The following is a 19,574-nucleotide window of genomic DNA, read 5'->3' as shown; positions in this document are numbered from 1 at the left end:
AAAAAATTTGGAAAGCCAACATAAACCCCAAATTCTTCCATTTAAGGACTAGGCCTGATTCCAAAAAAGAAGGTTGTAAGGCAAGAGTTGCAGGAACAGACCATACAATTCAGAGAGAGAGAGAGAGAGAGAGAGAGAGAGAGAGAGAGAGAGAGAGAGAGAGAGAGAGAGAGAGAGAGGGGTAAATATAGATGCATTGTCTAATAGGACTGCTTTAGGAATTTCATTTATGTACAGGAATTACCTTACAGTCTCTATTCCTGAAACATTTGTATCAAAGCACAAAGAGGTTGAAGATTTCAGAAAGTGCTTTTGTAGAATAATCAGCATACTTTCTTCAACACTTATACATGCCTATAGAAAAATCAAAATGTCAATACACTTAAAGTATTCCTATTTCTCTTTGTTTTTAGGAAGTGTGTACAGATCATTGAACTTTTTTTGTATCAAGTTGCCAAGTAGTTAATTTGTAAGTACCTTATGATTATTTCTTTTCTTTTCTTTTTTGCTCAGGTTGAATCCTAATGTATCATTATCATTGACAACAGCAAGAACATAAGTTTTCAAACACATTTCTTTAAAGATTTGTTCTGTGTCAATTTTCAAATCAATGTGAAGTCATCCATGTCTTGTCATGCATTGCATTTTAGGTCATCATTTACTCTCAATACCCAATAGGAAACTTGCTTGGCAGCTGAAAGAATTGATTCCACACAAAGAAATCAGAAAAACAACAAAATGAATAGCTAGGAAGGGACTGTAATCATCTAATCATGCCATTTCTCTCTAATATGAATCTTCTATTTATACTACACATTTTTATAATAAAAGCAAAATCCACCCTTCCCCTTACTGTTAAGAAGAATCTCACAAGCCATATATATTGTTATCTAATGCCATGAAACTAGGTCACAAAGAAGATATAAATTATAGATACAACCTGGGACATGACATCAAAATTAAGAGTATGTTGACCCAATTATTAAAAAATTCAAATAATTCAGTTCACCGGGTTTTAGGATTGAGAGCAAAAGTTGCTCCAATACATCAAAAGCACAGACAATAGTATCTACTAGGTAATATTAATATATTCCATTAAGAACTTTATAGTACCAGGATGGCTTCTGGCTCAGAAGGAAGTTAATTATGTTGTTCTCAGAAACTGATGATGGTTTTCTAGGTTTTAAAATTAACTACAGGCTATAATTTCTTTTAAATATCTTAACAGAAGACATGTAATAAACAAGATGCAATGCCTATGCTGTCTACCTCGATATAAAATTAGAAGCTCACCAAGAGAAAAAAAGCAATGTATCCATGGATAAAGCAAGTCTGAGGGAGGAAAAAGTATTTTCATACTTATGAAATATAAATGAACTTATGCAAGAATAGCTGTTACCAGACACCTAATCAGCAGTGCGTATAAGTCCTCTAAACAGTTCACCCATGTGGACAAAAGAAATACTTGCCCTCACCAATGGCATTTATTATAAAGACTAGATAGGATTACTAATGCTTGGTAAATTCAATGCTTTTATGACTTATTCTTAAAATTTAGTATTATGTATCTAATTATTCATTATGTACATTGTAAAATGATTCTATATGCCATGTATTTTATTATCTCCTAATATCCATTCTTCTGATGACCTCTTTACTAAATGTATAAATAAGTTAGTGAAATATATAATGTTGTCACTGTATATCACTTCATATTATTATTATACCAATTTTTATTATGAGTTTGTTTTTTAGACAGCCCTGAAAGTTTTACAAGAGCCCTCACAAAAATGAAACATTACCTTGTTCATCCATTATTATTTGAACTCATAGTAAAGTTTTAAATGTTTTTAATTTTTATATGATTACATCACTCACCTTTTAATTTTCCTACCTCCAAACCAAATTCCTAAATAATATGTTAACTTTTACTTCCCTTGACCATCTCCTGTGAATTGGGTTTCATTAGGAATTTGGATCCTGATGAAAGATGTTGGAATTTCATGAGACAAAGTAGTTGATTATGGAGCTTTCCTTATTTAATTTTATGATTTAATTAACATTACCCTCATATATTGAAGAACTAGCTATAAAAAGTCCTCCCAAGAAGTCATAGAATGAGAACACTATTATTACAAATCTAGCTTTAGCAAATGTGAAACACAGGGGTTAAGTATAGAGTAAAGTAATACAGGGCAGTGCAGATAGCTCTTCCTAAGGAAAAAATGTAGTAGATAGATAAAGATGGATGGAGTGTCATGCTGGAGTAGTAGGATCAAGTATGGAGGATATATGGGTAAAGACCGATAAACTTAAGGGGTGTTTGAGGTGTAGCAGAGAAACCTAAGTCATTAGAAGCTTCCTAAAATGTATGCACATATAAAGCAATTCAAAGGAAATAGCCAACTAATCAAGAATGCAGAGTCCCAACTGAACATCTCTTGTCACCAAATGAAGCTATCCAGTACTAGAAGTGGGTTACAATCTATTTGCGTTGTTCATCAAGGGGAATCTCCAATTAATTCAAACTATTGTCAAGACAGCACATTGATCTCCACAAACTGACAGCAAGAACCTATTGCTTAAGACAAAAACCTACATGACTTATTAAACATGGAGAAGAGAGCTAGTACCTACATAGAATCTTTAATTTCACATGCTTGTGTCTTTGAGACAAGAAGTTATTCTACATGCTACCAACCCCACCCCCCAAAAAATAAACACAAAAACAAAAGCATAAGCAACAAGCAAGCCACAAACCCTTAAATTTACTATGGGGCCCTGCAAAATTTGCTAGTACAATGGTCACACAAACCTTGTAGAAAGAAACAACAAATATCTAATTTAGCTTAAGGTAGACTGCACTAAATGGAACCCATATAAGACATTTCCTGGGTGACTAAGACCTAACTAGCCTAAATAGCCAAGGGGCACAGGGCAAAAGCATATATAAATGTTCTTTAAAAAAATGACTCCTCATGATATTCTGATATGCTCATACAGAGATCAGTGCTCAACCATCATCAGAGAGGTTTTCTTATGGAGGACATGGGAACAGATATAGAGACCCATAGCCAGACGTGATGCAGAGAATGCAGGTATATAACATCACTCAACACCAAAGGAATGTCTCCATTATACTTTTCCTCTCCGAGTCAGAGATCCCAGAGGAAGAGGAGGCAAAAAGAGTACAAAAGCCATAGAGGATGGAAAGTTCCAAGTATACAAAGTCCACTCAATCAACATGATCTATGTATTAAACAACTCATAAAAGCTGAGGCAACATTCACAGATCTGCACCAAATGGGTCTTAGAGCTGAAAGGCGAAGTAGACACATGCCTTTGTGCCTAAATCAGAAACAATCTCCAATAGAGAAGCAAATAAAAATTTAGTTTCCACCAAGAGAATCTCGCTGAACAATACTTTTATGGATAAACTTATGCCCAGCTACAGTGGTGAGCAGAAAATTAACTCAATGGCATCTATGGAAGTTTCTTGTCTTGTAATGTCACATCATATTTCCATCTTTTTAAAAAGATTTCTTATTTTCATTTAATTTCAAATATATATATATAAATCTTTTTTTACAGTCCAGATTTTAATCCCCCTCCTGGTCTACCTCAGACTGTTCCACATCCCAGACCATGTACCACCCCCCTATCTCCAAGAGGATGTCCCCACCCATAACCCTACTGGACCTCCCCACTCCCTGGGACCCCAAGTCTCTCAAAGGTTAGGTGCATCTTCTCTGACTTCGTCCAAACCTGGCAGTCCTCTGCTCTATATGTGTTGGGGACATCATATCAGCTGGTATATGCTGCCTGGTTGGTGGGTCAGTGTCTGAGAGATCCCGGGGAACAGGCTAATTAAGACTGCTGGTTTTCCTATTAGGGTGACCCTTCTCCTCATCTTCTTCCAGTTTTTCCCTTATTCAGCCACAGGGGTCACCAGCTTCTGTCCACTGGTTGGGTGTAAATATCTGCAGCTGACTCTTCCAGCTGCTTGCTGGGCCTTTTGGAGGGCAGACATGAAAGGCCTTGTTTGTAAGCACAACATAGCAGTAGTAATAGTGTTAGGCCTTGGGACATCCCCAAGATCTGGGTCTCAATTTATGCCTGTCACTGGAACTCCTTTTCCTCAGGCTCTTCCCCATTTTTGTTCCTTCAGTTCTTTCAGAAAGGAACAATTCTGGGTCAGAGTTTTTGACTATGAGATGTCAACCCCATCCTTCTACTTGATGCCCTGTCATTTTACTGGAGGTAGACTTTACAAGTTCCCTCTCCCCACTATAGGGCACTTCATCTAAGGTCCCTTCCTTTAAGTCCTGAGAGAGTCTCTCAACTCCCAGGTCTATGGTACAATCTAGAGCACCCCACCCCTCAACCTCCCACTTCCCAAGGTTGCCTGTTTCCATTCTTTCTGCTGGCCCTCAGGGTTTCAGTTCTGTTACAGCTCCCTCCACCCTGTGCCCAATACCTGATCATGTTCTCTTCTTCCCCTTACTGTCCTCTTTCACACCAAGGTCCCTCTCTAGCTTCCCCTTCCCGTGATTGCTTTCTTCTTCCTCCCAAGACCAAGTGGGATTGAGGCATCCTCACTTGGGCCCTTTGGTTTGTCAGCTTTCTTGAGTTCAGTGGATTGTATCCTGGGTATTCTCTATTTTTTAAAAAATAATATCCACTTATTAGTAAGTACATACCATGCATGTCGTTTTGCATGTGAGTTAATTCACTCAGGATGGTATTTTCTAGTTCCATCCCTTTGCATGCAAAACTCAGGATATCCTCATTCTTAGTAGCTGAGTAGTATTCCATTGTGTAAATAAACCACACTTTATGTATCCATTCTTTTATTGTGGGACATCTAGGTTGTTTCTAGCTTCTGGCTATCACAAATAAGGCTGCTATGAACATAGTGGAATATGTGTCCCTGTGGCATGTTGGAGCAAATTTTGAGTATATGCCCAAGAGGGGTACAGATGGATCTTCAGGTAGAACTATTTCCAAATTTCTGAGAAACTGCCACATTGATTTCCAGAGTGGTTGCCACATTGATTTCCAGAGTGGTTTTACCACTTTGGAATCCCACCAGCAATGGAGAAGTGTTCCTCTTTCTCCACATCCTCAACAACATGTGCTGTCATCTGAGATTTTTATCTTAGCCATTCTGACAGGTGAAAAGTGGAATTTCAGGGTCATTTTGGCTTGCAGTTCACTGATCACTAAGGATTTAAACATTTAAGTGTTTCTCAGTCATTTGAGATTCTTCTGTTGTGAATTCTCTGTTTAGTTTTATACTCCATTTTTTTGATTGAGTTGTTTGGTTTCTTGGTAGAGTTCTTAATATATTTTGGATATTAGCCCTCTAGTGGAAGTCGGGTTAGTGATGACTTTTCCTTAATCTATAGGTTGCTGATTTGTTTTATTAACTATGTCCTTTGCCTTACAAAAGTTTTCCAGTTTCATGAGGTCCCATTTATGAATTCAATCTGACCTCTGGATAAGGTCTTTACAGGTTCCCCCTCACTTTGTTGAGCATTTCAGCTAAACTCATCTATCTTGGTTCCTTGGACTTTCTTGCTTTCCTGGCATCTGGGATTTTCTGTTGACTACCCCCAGTTCCCCATTCCCCATTATGACACACTTCTGTTCAATGTCCTGACCCTCTGTTTATCATCCCCATACCCTCTCATACCTAATTCCGCCCACTTTTTCTCCCTCCTCCTCCTCTCTTCCTCCAAAGTCCCTCCCACCCTTTACCTACTATGAGTATTTTGTTAATCAACATGTCTCCTTCTTTACCAATACCCTACAGTTTTTATCACTATTGCTCTTTAGTATAGCTTGAAGTCAGGGATGGTGATTCCCCCAGCCATTCTTTTATTGTGAAGAATTGTTTTCACTATTCTGGATTTTTTTTACTATTCCAGATGAATTTGAGAATTACTCTTTCCATATATTTGAAGAACTGTGTTGGGATTTTGATGAGGATTGCACTGAATCTATAGATTGCTTTTGGTCGAATGGCATTTTTATGTTAATTCTGCCAATCCACGAGCATGGGAGATCTCTCTATTTTCTGAGATCTTCAACTCCTTTCTTGAACTCTTGTCAAACAGATCTTTCATTTGTTTGTTTAGAGTTACCCCAACATATTTTATATTATCTGTAAGTATTATGAAGAGTGTTGTTTCCCTAATTTATCAGCCTTTTATCATTTCTATAAAGGAAGACTACTGATTTATTTGAGTTAATTTTATATCGAGGCACTTTGCTGAAATTGTTTCTCAGCTATAGAAGTACTCTGGTAGAATTTTTGGGATCACTTATGTATACTATCATATCATCTGCAAATAGTGATACCTTGAATTCTTCTTTGCCAATTTGTATCCCCTTGATCTCGTTTTGTTGTCTTATTGCTCTAGCTAGGAATTTGAGTACTGTATTGAATAAATATTGGGAGAGCGGGCTTCTTTGTCTTGTCCCTGATTTTAGTGGGATTTCTTCAAGTATGCCTCCATTTAATTTGATATTGGCTGTTGACTTGCAGTAAATTGCTTTTACTATGTTTATGTATGGGCCTTGAATTCCTGCCCTCTCCAATATTTTTAACATAAAAGGATGTTGTATTTTGTCAAATGCTTTTCAGCATGTAAGGAAATGATCATGTGATTTTTTTTTTTTACTTCTTTTATATAGTCGATTATTTTAATGGATTTTGAAACAGGGGATAAAGCCTACTTGATCATGGTGAATGGTGTTTTTGATGTGTTCTTGGTTTTGGTTTGTGAGAATTTTATAGAGTATTTTTGTATTGATATTCATAATTGAGATTGGTCTGAAACTTTCTTTTTTGATGAGTGTTTGTGTGGTTTAGATATCAGAGTAATTGTGGCTTCATAGAATGAATTATGTAATGTTCCTTCTTCTTTGAAGGTCTGCACTAAAGCCATCTTGTTTCAGATTTTTTTTTTTTTTTTTTTTTTTTTTTGGTTAGGAGGTTTTTAATGACTTCTTCTCTTTCCTTAGGGAATATGGGCCTATTTAGATAGTTAATCTGCTCTTGATTTATTTTTGGTATGTGCAATCTGTCTCAAAAACCATCCATTTCATCTAGATTTTCCAGTTTTGTTGACTATAGGCTTTTGTAGTAGGGTCTGATGATTTTTTCAATTTCCTCAGTTTCTGTTGTTATGTTTCCCTTTTCATTTCTGATTTTGTTAATTTGGATACTGTCTCTGGGCCCTTTAGATCGTTTGGCTAGGGGTTTTTCTATGTTGTTGATTCTTTCAAAGAGCCAGCCTTTGGTTTTGTTGATTCGTTGTAACGTTTTCAATTATTTTTTATATTGTTTTCTTTCTTTTTACCCTACTGATCCCTCACATATTCATCATGTTTTTCAGTTTAGTGCTTTTATGGGATTCTTCAGTGTGAAAACAGGTGGGTCCCTCTTTCTTGTTCATTTCCTTGAGTTATTTTTCTTCTCTTTGCTTGTTTTTTTCCTATTCCAATATGTTGTTTTTTTTTTAAAAAAATCTTATTATGTTTTATTATCCCTTAGAAGTTTATTTTTGATTATTGGGGGGGAAGGGTTGTTTTGTTGTTAATTTTTCAAGACAGAATTTCCTTGTATATCCCTGGCTGTCCTGGAATTCAGTTTATCAATCAGACCTGTTTGTTTTCTAATGATAGACAAAAAAAAAAAAAAAAAAAAAATGGGTGGATACAGATACAGATGGAAGGGAGATGCAAATTAACTTAGAGGAGTAAGGGGAGGAAAACTGTAATAAGGTTATATTATGGGAGAAAAAACAAATTATTTTCAATAAAAGTAAAAAAAAATGTAAACAAAGAAGTTTTTAATTGTATTAGTTGTGAAAGGAAAAAGATATAAAGTGAAACCATTATGTTGTTGGTGTGTTTGCCTCCCCATTACATAGGCAAACTTCACCCTAGAACAGTGGTTCTGAACCTATGAGTTGAGACCACCACAGAGGTTCTGTATCAGATATTCTGCATGTTAAATGTTTCCATTATGACTAATAGCAGTAGCAAAATTATAGTTATGAAGTAGCAACAAAATAATTTTAAGGTTGTGGATCACTACACCATGAGGAACTGAATTAAAGGGTCACAGCTTTGGGAAGTTTGAAAGCCATTGCCCTAGGGCATTGAGACTGGCCCGAGAAAAAGCAGAATATCAGCTCAAAACAAAGAAGCTGAGTTCTCAGAACTGTCTTCATTTTCTCATATTGCCTAATCAAGTAAATCCCTCCATCTGCAATAACCAAGCAGGAGCTGAAGAATCAACAGAAGGCTGCATTGTAGATCCCTCATTTTAAACAGCTTCTTTTCTTATTACAATTTAATACTTCTGAATGCTAGACTGCTTCTTTTTGGTCAGCCACACTTGATTTCTATTGGACTAGAAACAGAGATGTATGTTAATGGGTGTAGCTGCTTGTATTACAAATGCTTATTATGTTCCCCCACAAAACTTCTGGCATGATAGTGTCTGCATGATAGTGTAGCTTCTGAGAATTTGTTCCCTGCTGGTTCTGACTGGTAAATCAAGATGCCAACAGGCAATAGCTGGGGAGGACACACAGAGTTGAGAGTTTAGGGTTTTCTGGACTTGGGACCCCAGGAGGAGGAGGAGAGAGAAAGGAATCTGTCATGCCAGGAGAGTGTAAAGGAGAGGAGAGGCTCCATGCATGAGAAGAGGACAGGACAGAGTAGCATAGCCACCATGTAAAGAAGCTGGGAGAGTGTGACCCAGAGGGCTGAACAACTGGGTCTAGAGCAGCCAAGATAGAACATAGAATTAGTAAATAATAGCATGGGATTATTGACAGGACATAGGTGTTAACAGCATGGAGGTTAGACAGTGGCCCAGCAATTGTGCTGTTTAAGGTATATTAAAATATAAAGGCTGTGTGTTTTTTGAGGAACATAAACCATTGAGAAAAGTAGCTAACTCATGCCAGGATTTATTAAAATTTAGTTCAAAACATGGTCAGCCTTTTTGGTTTTAAAGGATATAACAGATTATTAGAATTATTGGGAAGTGTGGGGAGCCACCCTCACATTCGCCGTTACAAGATGGCGCTGACATCCTGTGTTCTAAGTGGTAAACAAATAATCTGCGCATGTGCCAAGGGTAGTTCTCCACTCCATGTGCTCTGCCTTCCCCGTGACGACAACTCGGCCAATGGGCTGCAGCCAATCAGGGAGCAACACGTCCTAGGCGGAGGATAATTCTCCTTAAAAGGGACGGGGTTTTGCCATTCGCTCTTGCTCCTGAAGATGTAAGCAATAAAGCTTTTGCCGCAGAAGATTCCGGTTTGTTGCGTCTTTCCTGGCCGGTCACGAACGCGTGTAAGAGGGAAGTAATGCATCAGATGAGGCACAGAGAATTATTGTTGTGATGCTGACACTCCAAAGGTTGAAACAAGATTTCTATTAAACTGGCCTAAGATACACAGTGAGTTTCACACTAAACTGAGTCTAGTGTGAGATCCTGTCTTAAAATTAAAAGAAAAGAAAAGAAAAGAAAAGAAAAGAAAAGAAAAGAAAAGAAAAGAAAAGAAAAATTATAAGTTTTGGAAGCTATGATGGCAAATTAGAGCAGTCATAACAGAGGATCTGGAAGATATTTCAGTAGATAATTTTAAGTAAAATGGAAATGGCAATCTTCTGACAGTATCAAGAGAGGTTTGCTTGGAAACTTTTGGACATTGACAATGGTGAGAAAACCTGTTTCCAAAAGATGAACTAAGTATTAAATGTATCCAGATTCTTTTGCTCATTTCTTCCCTTTCATGTTCATGTAAGATTTAATAATAATACTCTATTGTTAAAGACACAAATATTTGAGTCATTAAATATAATGAAATCCATCTGGTACAGACCTGCATATATTTTTACAAGCCAGAATTTACAGTGCTGAAAGATGCTATGCATGTTACTAAAGGAGAAAAATAATGATCAGCTATACTCAGATATGGAGCCTGGTAGCTATAGTAGTGACTTACCTACCAATAGATGCCCAATAGTATAATTGTGGCACAACCATTATGAGTTTAACCAAACATTTTCTAGATGGATTTAAGTCCTACTCCACAATATGAAAGTCATACATAGCACTATCAGGCTAAGAACTCATCTGTAGACAGCTCATAGACTTTGGGGGAGAACTTACTACCATTATTCTGCTAAACTGCCATTTTAAATCAACTCTTAATGACTTGTGGTCCTTGATCCTCATGTAAGAAGTGTCTTTCTACAATGGCAAGTAAGAGATACAATATTAGTCAAGGATCAGAGAATAAGATGATGCAGACTGGTCATCCCTAAAGGGTAAATGTATACTAGACCCTACATTCCAAGGCTCAGGGATCGTTGTGGAAGAGGTAGAAAAGGGTTTAGGAGCCAGAGATGGTGGATGACAATAAGAGAACAATATCTTCTGTACTCAGCATGGCAGCTGCATATATTAACACTCAGTGGTTGCCACAGCATGCACAAAATCTTACAGGCCCAATTTAGAACAAACCACAGCGTGAAGAAGGTGAGTTGGCCACAGAAACACACCCCTAACTGTGGACATATTGGCAATTGATAGCAGCTGAGAGCAGCAAAGACATTTTTCTCTAAAATTGTACCTCCTGGTAGTCAACCAAGCTTCAGTGGATGATCACAAATCCAAGGATATTTTGAAAGCATAAATTGGTCTTGAAGGATGTTTAAAAAATGAATGACACAATTTTGGTCAGGTAGGAAAATAGTAATGGATCTGGGAAGAGTTGAAGAAAATGGTAATGTGATTGAAACATGTATAAAACACTCAAATATATGTGAAACTGACATATAACTTCAGTTATGTATAATTAGCATGTTCATATTTTAAGTCATAAAAGAAGGTTACTGTTTAATTACTTTTATTAATCCATACAGCAATAGTGAATCTTATAATCAATTATGTTTTATATTCAATAAAATAAAAACACTGGTATTTAGAGACCAAATCAAGAACTTTGAACATAGTATGCAAAAACTCTGCCATTGACATGTAACCCTAGTGCTTTCTAAATTGCATTAAGAATACCCAGACACAAAACCTTGTTACAATTTTACTTAGTCATTTGAAAATTTAAAATGGAGCCAAGAATCATGGAACATATCTATAACAAGCGCATTTGGAATTTGGAGGCCAGGGAATCATGAATTTTGGCCAATCCTGTGATTAGTGAAATTCTGTCTAAATGAGTAAATAAATAAATGATAGAATGATAGTGGATTCTAATCATTACAAAACTAAAATAGAGTATATATTAGCTGACCTTTTAAAACAATAAATATCATAAAAAGTAACTTTTAAATCTTATCTAACAGCCCTCAGCACCTTCACATGGGTGCTGGCCTGGGAAGTGATCAGTCTGCTTTTCTATCACTATAGGAAAAGTTGATATTCTGAATTCTGAAAGCAATATTAGAGACATTATTCTTTAGAAAACTTCTAACAGTCTTTCTTAGTTGAAAGATTTAGTGATGTCCTGTCAAAAATGTGTCTATTAAAAATAAATTTTCAGATTCTGTTGTAAAATACTTGAAAGTTAAAAATAAATAAAAACGTATTGACTCATCTTGTACAGACTTTTCATATCTACGCTTTCACCCTTAATATATAAGAACAAAACCAAAGACACCCATCTTCTGTGTAGATGGTGATAGAGGAATACAAAACTAACACTAAAAAAACTGGTTTATGGAACAGTAGGTTTTAGTCTTATGAGCTATAAAATCCAGTGTTTATGGATACAAAATAAACATAATAGGCCTAGCTCAAAAGGGTAACTTTCTCACTGTTTGGAGAGTAGTAATTTTGACACTATATATTAAAATCATTTCAATGTTTTCACATGGGGCTGTGTAGTTTATCATGTATGCCATTCAAACAAATGCAAAGGAACTTCAAAAGCATGTAGAATATATGTAGTTATATATGCAATTATAAAGAAGTCCCATTAATATCTAACAGCCTTATCAGCATGACTTTTAAAAACATTCATGTAATTTTTGTTAATATAATATTGCTTACATATCAAAAATATATTCTAATTATATAATAGCCTTCAGCACTTACTGTAGAAATAATAATTTCTTTTGTCAGAAAAAAAAATGGAAAATCCCACTATATGGGGAATATAGTTCAGCTGAATGATTGCTTACCTAGCATGAGCTAAGCCCTAGGTGTGGTTGAGGGCCCTGGGTAAATAGGCTTGGCATCAATACACACTGTGATGCCAGGCTTCCTGAGGAACAGGAAGGGCAATTTGAAGGTCAATGTCATTCTGGGTTTCATTGTCAGTGAATTTGAAGCTGGAATTTGATGGTTTGCAGGAAATTCTATCTCAAAGATTAATTGAAATTTCTTCTTGTTTCTTTTCTTTTTTTTTTTTTCCTTTTTAATAGTGTCTGTGTACTAAATGCTTTACACAGCAAGTTTGATCCTGAAAATTCAAGATAAAGAGATGCAAATGGCGCATAAGATGTGTGAGGTAGGCAGGCATGATGGCTCAGCCTGTAACCTTAGATCACAGGAGGCTGAGACAGGATTATTAAGAGACACGTATTCAAGGCCAGCCTAGATTGCACAATGAGCTGAGGCCAGGGCAAACTACAAACTATGGCCCTGACCCAAAATACAAACAAGCGAAAATTCAAAAGAACTAAAATTCAAAGGAAAATCAAAGACTGTATGATGAGCTAGGAATTGCCACAAAAGCTGAGGATCTGGGTTAACATCCAGAAAGCAGATGGGGCAAAGCAAAGAAGGAACTCCTTCAAGTTCTACGCTGACCTTCACATGTGTGCTTTCGCATGTATGCACACATACAACACTGCTTATGAAGGCAGGCAATGGTGCATGCATGTGTGCACGCTCACACACACACACAAATAAATAAATAAATAAATAAATAAATAAATAAATAAATAAATAAAATCAAAACTATAGTACTGCAAAGATATTAAAATGTCAAAGTTTGAGTAGACTAATTATGTGTTCCCTGTTTTTCATGCATTTCTGTTGCATGCGTCCCTAAACATAATCATGGTAGAAACATCAGCTGGAGGTAGAAACCCATGGAAAAGTTTACGTTTCACTTACCCAATCGGTTTGATTTTTATTTTGTGATTGTTTTCATTGGGCTTAGTTTTTGCCTTAGGAATCTGGTTTCTTATGAAAGCATGAAGGCCAGTAATGAGAATATATGGGCATGCAAATTTGGTTTACCTATAGAAGAGGAGATCTCATTCGATATTTAGGATATATAAAGTTAATTTAGATTTTAAAAATCATCCTTTGCATAAAAGAATTTTCATACAAATAAACAAATGACTTAGTCAGATTTCCCATATTTGTGGATGGGGTGAAATTTAATTCTATATACTGAAGAACCAGTTACTGAACAGTATTTCCCAGGATGTGGTGGACACTAAGCAGGGGCAGCAAGTAACCATTCTCCCTAATCTCATGAATCAATAAGCCAAGGGTGGACAAAGAACTGGACAGGGCAGGCAGGTGACTGTTCGCAGAAAAAGACACCGAAGGTTGTATTGAATAAAAATTCATGAAGAGTTCCTATTCATTTTCTTCACATAATTTTGAGGAATATGAAAATAGGCCTCAGCAGTAATTTTTTTTATTTCAATAATTTTAATGCAAACTTATTGGCTGCTACTTGGATAACTAAGCAGGTGAATCCACTTCTGATATTAGAGAATGGGCATTTTTTTATGAGCAACTAGATTTTGTATAAGCAGGTATTAGAATAACAATCTAGACTTATTATTAAATAAAAGTTTGATATTAGTGACATAAAATTACTCCAAACAAAATATGAAATATAAAGGTATATAAATATAAAATTATTAGTTTATTTTCAAAAATACCAAGTTTGCCTCAAAACAAAAAATAATTTATGTTTTATTGCTTGGAAAGACTAATAAGTTTTTGACATGACATGTTTTGTGTTTGGGCATGCAACATGTGGATGAGTGAAAGAGAGAGAAAGAGAGACAGAGAGAGAGACAGAGAGAGACACACAGAGACACAGAGACAGAAAGAGACACACAGAGAGAGACAGAGAGAGAGAGAGACAGAGAGACACACAGAGAGAGAGACACAGAGAGACACAGAGAGAGACAGAGAGACAGAAGAGACAGACAGAGTCAGAGACAGACAGAGAGAGAGAAAGAGAGCGATTTTCATGGAAATGCAAAATCTTTCAATTAAACAAAAATGTATATGTATATAGTGGAGTCTCTTGGTGAGTTCACCGTTAGAGTTCTAGCTGAGAATTTTACTTTCTCTGTACTTCCAGGAACACACTGGAAAATAAAGATAAAAAAGGATTCCCAACTAAGTCCTTTACTAATTTTGAGGTTGCTAGCCAGAGTTTGAATTTTTTAATGTTTTTTGTTCCAGAGCTTTTGATTCATTTATACTTATAAACAAATCCCTATCATTCTATGTGCATGGACTATTAGGGATGTGTCCCAATAGAATTATGTCAACTTTCTGTAAACAATTAATTAAACATCCTTGTTAATTTTTTTTATCAAGCTTTTACAGTGTGTTAGAATATCTTCAATCTAAAGTGAAAGTCCCTTTCAGGCCAAATGATTAGTTATTTCTTCATTTGGATGGATCTTTATTTTGTGGATTACAAGGGGGGATTAAAACCATTGGAGAAATCACCTTGGGCAGAATGTGTTTGTGCTGATAACAGAATTATGTTCCATGGTAAAAGAAAGACAGACCCTGTATCTCATTAACAAACCAACTGATTAAAAAAAAAATCAAAAGAGGAGACTTCTAGCCTGAAATGCTGAGCCCTCCTGAGAAGGAATGCAGAGGATACAACAATCAACCTCAAATTATTGTGATGTTTGTAAATCATGTTGTTCATCTATAGAGGACTCCAAGAAACACATTCTCTAAGGAGGGAAACATCACTAATCCTACAACATTCTCCCAGGTCCCTCACAGCAGCATAACTTTTCAAAGATTGTGTCAAGCAGTACAGAACAGGCCAAAGAGCAAAAGAAGAACATGATTGGTAATGATATTTCAGTATATTTAAAGAGTCTATTCATGTCAATTGCTGGACATCACAGACCTTCCAAATCCATTGGTTTGCAAATTTGCTGTTGGTGTATTTAGTTGCTTTTAGACTCATCTAAAACGGTACAGCTAATCAGGTCTGTGTAAATGGGGCACATTACTAAGTGTTGCAACATTTCTTCCATATTTTTTTTTTTTAATTTCTGGTCCTGTCTGATTTCCCTCAATCATCCTAATAAGCCATCCTATTTTATTTTGTTACATAAAAGTACATTTGTTGTTGCTGTTGTTGTTGTTGTTGATGTGACGGGGTTTCTCTACATACTCCAGCTGTTTCCAGAATTCACTACCTAGACCAGAGATCTATGGTCTCATTTAAGAGATATCCCTGCGTTTGAGTCTCAAATGCTATGATTAAATTTATACATCACCATACTCAAGTGTATGAGCACATTTAAACAGAAGAAGTTCTGTTATTATGTTTGCAGATGAAAAAGTATATGTATCAAAAGATGGCCTAGTCGGCCATCGCTGGAAAGAGAGGCCCATTGGACTCGCAAACGTTATATGTCCCAGTACAGGGGAATGCCAGGGCCAAAAAGTGGGAGTGGGTGGGTAGGGGAATGGGGCGGGGGTATGGGGGACTTTTGGGATAGCATTGGAAATGTAAATGAGGAAAATGCCTAATAAAAATATTTTAAAAAATGTATCTTACATGTATGTTTTAAAATAAATGTAACAAGAGTAAAGTTATTAGATATATTATTTTCTGTAGTTCTGCCAATTGGCAATGTCACTGGAGATAAATGAGAACTTCTTTCACAGACACTTACTAAATGAGAAATTATAATTCATTCTTTAGCCTTTTTAGTCTGATAGACAAATATTCCTCATATTGTTGCATTGATTTAAAACTCTTGATTGCTAGTGAGTTTGCACATATAGTCATATGTTCAGTGGCTATTAACTTGACTTATAGTTTGAGAATTTAGTTTGGTGCCATAAACTACTTCACACTTAAAATATTGGGGAATGGGTAGGGATAAGGTGTGGCTGACATGCACCAAAGAAAGACCTAAACACACTAGGGCAAGCTCCAAATTCTGGATCTCCATGTCTGATAAAAATTGATCTTCAAGATAGGTAAAGATCCTTTCCCAATCTGTTGGTGGTCTTTTTGTCTTATTGACGGTGTCTTTTGCCTTGCAGAAGCTTTGCAGTTTCATGAGGTCACATTTATCAATCCTCGATCTTACAGCACAAGCCATTGCTGTTCTATTCAGGAATTTTTTCCCTGTGCCCATATCTTCGAGACTTTTCCCCACTTTCTCCTCTATAAGTTTCAGTGTCTCTGGTTTTATGTGAAGTTCCTTGATCCACTTAGATTTGACCTTAGTACAAGGAGAGAGGAATGGGTCGATTCGCATTCTTCTACATGATAACAACCAGTTGTGCCAGCACCATTTGTTGAAAATGCTCTCTTTCTTCCACTGGATGGTTTTAGCTCCCTTGTCGAAGATCAAGTGACCATCTACCTGAAGCCTATAGTATTTTCATTTTCTGTTAAGTAAGTTAAAAGGCTTTGGAAGACACATCAGCTCTGCTCTGTTTTGTTTGTTTGTTTGTTTGTTTGTTTTGTTTTGTTTTGTTTTTTTTGTTTTGGTTTGGTTATTTTATTTTTCCATATGATTGCTGTGTTAATTGAAAAATAAAATTGCACTAAGAATAAAAAAAAAATTTGGAAAGAGGTAAAGACATAGATTGGGGTAAATGTGATAAAAATTTACTGTATAGAATTAATAAAATATTTTAAAGATATAAAAAAATGATCTTCAAAACTTTAACAACTTTTAGCTTTTAACTGCAACATACTTCTCTTTCTTGGGCTAGTTTCACAAGCTGATATCATCTCTCCCTGTCAGGTATGCCACAATTCTGTCCACTCTAATTTCTTGCAATCTCCAACAGAATCTAGATTTCACCTTCACAGCTTCATGCAATAGCCTCTCTGAGCCTCCATTCAGGGACACTTTTGAGACACACCTGGCCTCAGAAGTTCTCCTTAGACCAAGAGGGATATTTCACAAACACTTAATTGTATCCTTGAGTTTAAATCTAGAACAATGCACCCAAAGCTGCCAAGTTCTCCCTCTTGATGGGGCTAGAACTTGGCCCATTGTAAGATTACATTTGCATCAGTTTCCTGTTGTTGACAGTTTCCTTCTGTGCTTAAGCTTTGCTTAATCCCTTTTAGCTGGGAGGAGTTTTGTCTGAAGGCCATACTTCTTTTTTTAAATCTTTTTTTTTTTAAAAATGATTTATTCATTCACTTTACATTACAATATCAGATCCTCCTCTTCTCAGTATCCTCTCATGAAGATCCCTCATTCCACCCTCCTCACCGACACACAGGCCACCCACCAGACCCCAGCACCAGCACAAGTCAACATTACGACTCTCCTTATTCCATCTAGCATCAGACTTTTCAGTATACTTTCTGTCTCCTTAAACAATAGATTTAGCTCTATTACACTTCCTGATACTCCCTTCGTCAAAATGTACATTTTGTCTAGCCTGTTCCTCTTTATTAGAGATCTGTAAGAGTAATTACTAATAACCATATGATATAGTCAATATTAGGCTGTCTTGAAATCTCTTTTGCTAATCCTTTAATTCAAAACTCTTCAATTTTGTGCCAGGAAGATTTTAGGACAAGAGCTAAAAGCAGACGTATTCTTTAAAAAATTATAACAAAATGGTCTCTGGGCCACTTGTTAATATTCTTCCCCTCTAAAACTTCTTCAGCTTAGTATCCACAGTTCAAATCACCTCAGCACTGTCTTCTGTGCTCCTACTAGAATTGACCATTATGCTTCACTTAAAGCCTCCAACTACTTTTTTAGTCCAAAATCTGCCATATTCATTCAACACACAGGAAAGTGCTGTTAGGCCTATATCAGCAACACCCCTTGTGATAACAACTTCTACCTTAGTCAATATACCATTGCTCTGAAGAGACATTGTGGTCAAAGCAACTATTTTAAAGTAAAACATTGAATTGATGGTTTGCTTATATTTTCAGAGGTTAATCTAATACCATGGTAAGGACTATGGTGTCATATAGGCAGACATGATTCTGGAGAAATACCTGAGAGTTATACAATCTGATCTTTAGACAGAGAGAAAGATTGGGTCTGAAATGGGCCATTGAAACATCAAAGCCCACCCTCAGTAACACATTTCCCTCCTAATCATTCTTATCTTATGAAACAGTGTCTTTTCCTGGTAACTAATCATTCAAGTATATGAACATATGCGGGGTCATTATTATTCAAACCACCACATTTAACCCAGGAACCAAGAGTGCACTCCTAGGTACTTCTGTCAGAGAAATGAAAACACTGCACAATATTTTTTTTAAATTGCTGCATTTGCTTAGGAAGCAAAGAAATAACAAAATGTTCTGTATAAGATATAAGGTCGAAAGCCATTCTTATATAATATATAATATAGGATATAGGATATACAGTATACAATGTATAATATCCAGCATATAATGTATAATATACAAATATGTTAAATATTGGATATTAGATATAATATATAATATTATGTATAATATTATACACACATATAATGAAATACTGCTCAGCATTTAAGTAGAATTATCTTTTTTTTTTATTCTGCTTAGTTGAATCCACGGTCTCATAAATGGTAATCACTCATTCTACCACTGGCTTACATTTCTACAAGAAATGAACTTGCACAGAACAATTTGAACAGATCTCATTCCAAATGAAAAGAAATGTCAGTATATTATTTTCGTATAACTTTACCCAAAAGAAAATATTGATAAATTGACTAGTGCTTATCAGAGATTAAAGGTGATTCAGAGAAGGGTATCTAAACTGGTATAACATTGAGAGACTATTCTACTAACGAACTATTTCTACATGTGCAGTGTTGTGTATGTGTCTGTGTGTATATATATATACACACACACATATTCACACATACATATATAGGTTGAAAAGGTTGAAAAACATAGGACTCAGACTCAGGAAGCTGATGTGACTTTTTTTTTATGCTTTCTATACTGCATTTTAAGTATATCAGAAGTTGGGCATGGTGGCGCACACCTTTAATCTCAGCACTTGGGAGGCAGAGGCAGGCAGATTTCTGAGTTCAAGGCCAGCCTGGTCTACAGAGTGAGTTCCAGGACAGCCAGGGCTACACAAAGAAACCCTGTCTCGAAAAAACAAAAACAAAACAAAACAAAAAAAAAAACAAATAAAAAAAAAAACCTAAAAAATAATTATATCAGATTTATCCATAGTGGAAACTGGTATAAGAACATATTGTTTCAAAACACTACAAAATAAACATAAAATGGAATCATTTTATGACATTAGCCATTAGAGTTGTTTGTTCCTTATTGAGAGTT

Source organism: Mus musculus, chromosome 1 (assembly GCF_000001635.26).
Source record: "Mus musculus strain C57BL/6J chromosome 1, GRCm38.p6 C57BL/6J".
Classification (NCBI taxonomy): domain Eukaryota; kingdom Metazoa; phylum Chordata; class Mammalia; order Rodentia; family Muridae; genus Mus; species Mus musculus.
The sequence above is the reverse complement of the archived record's forward strand: the minus strand, read 5'-3'. Positions refer to the sequence as shown.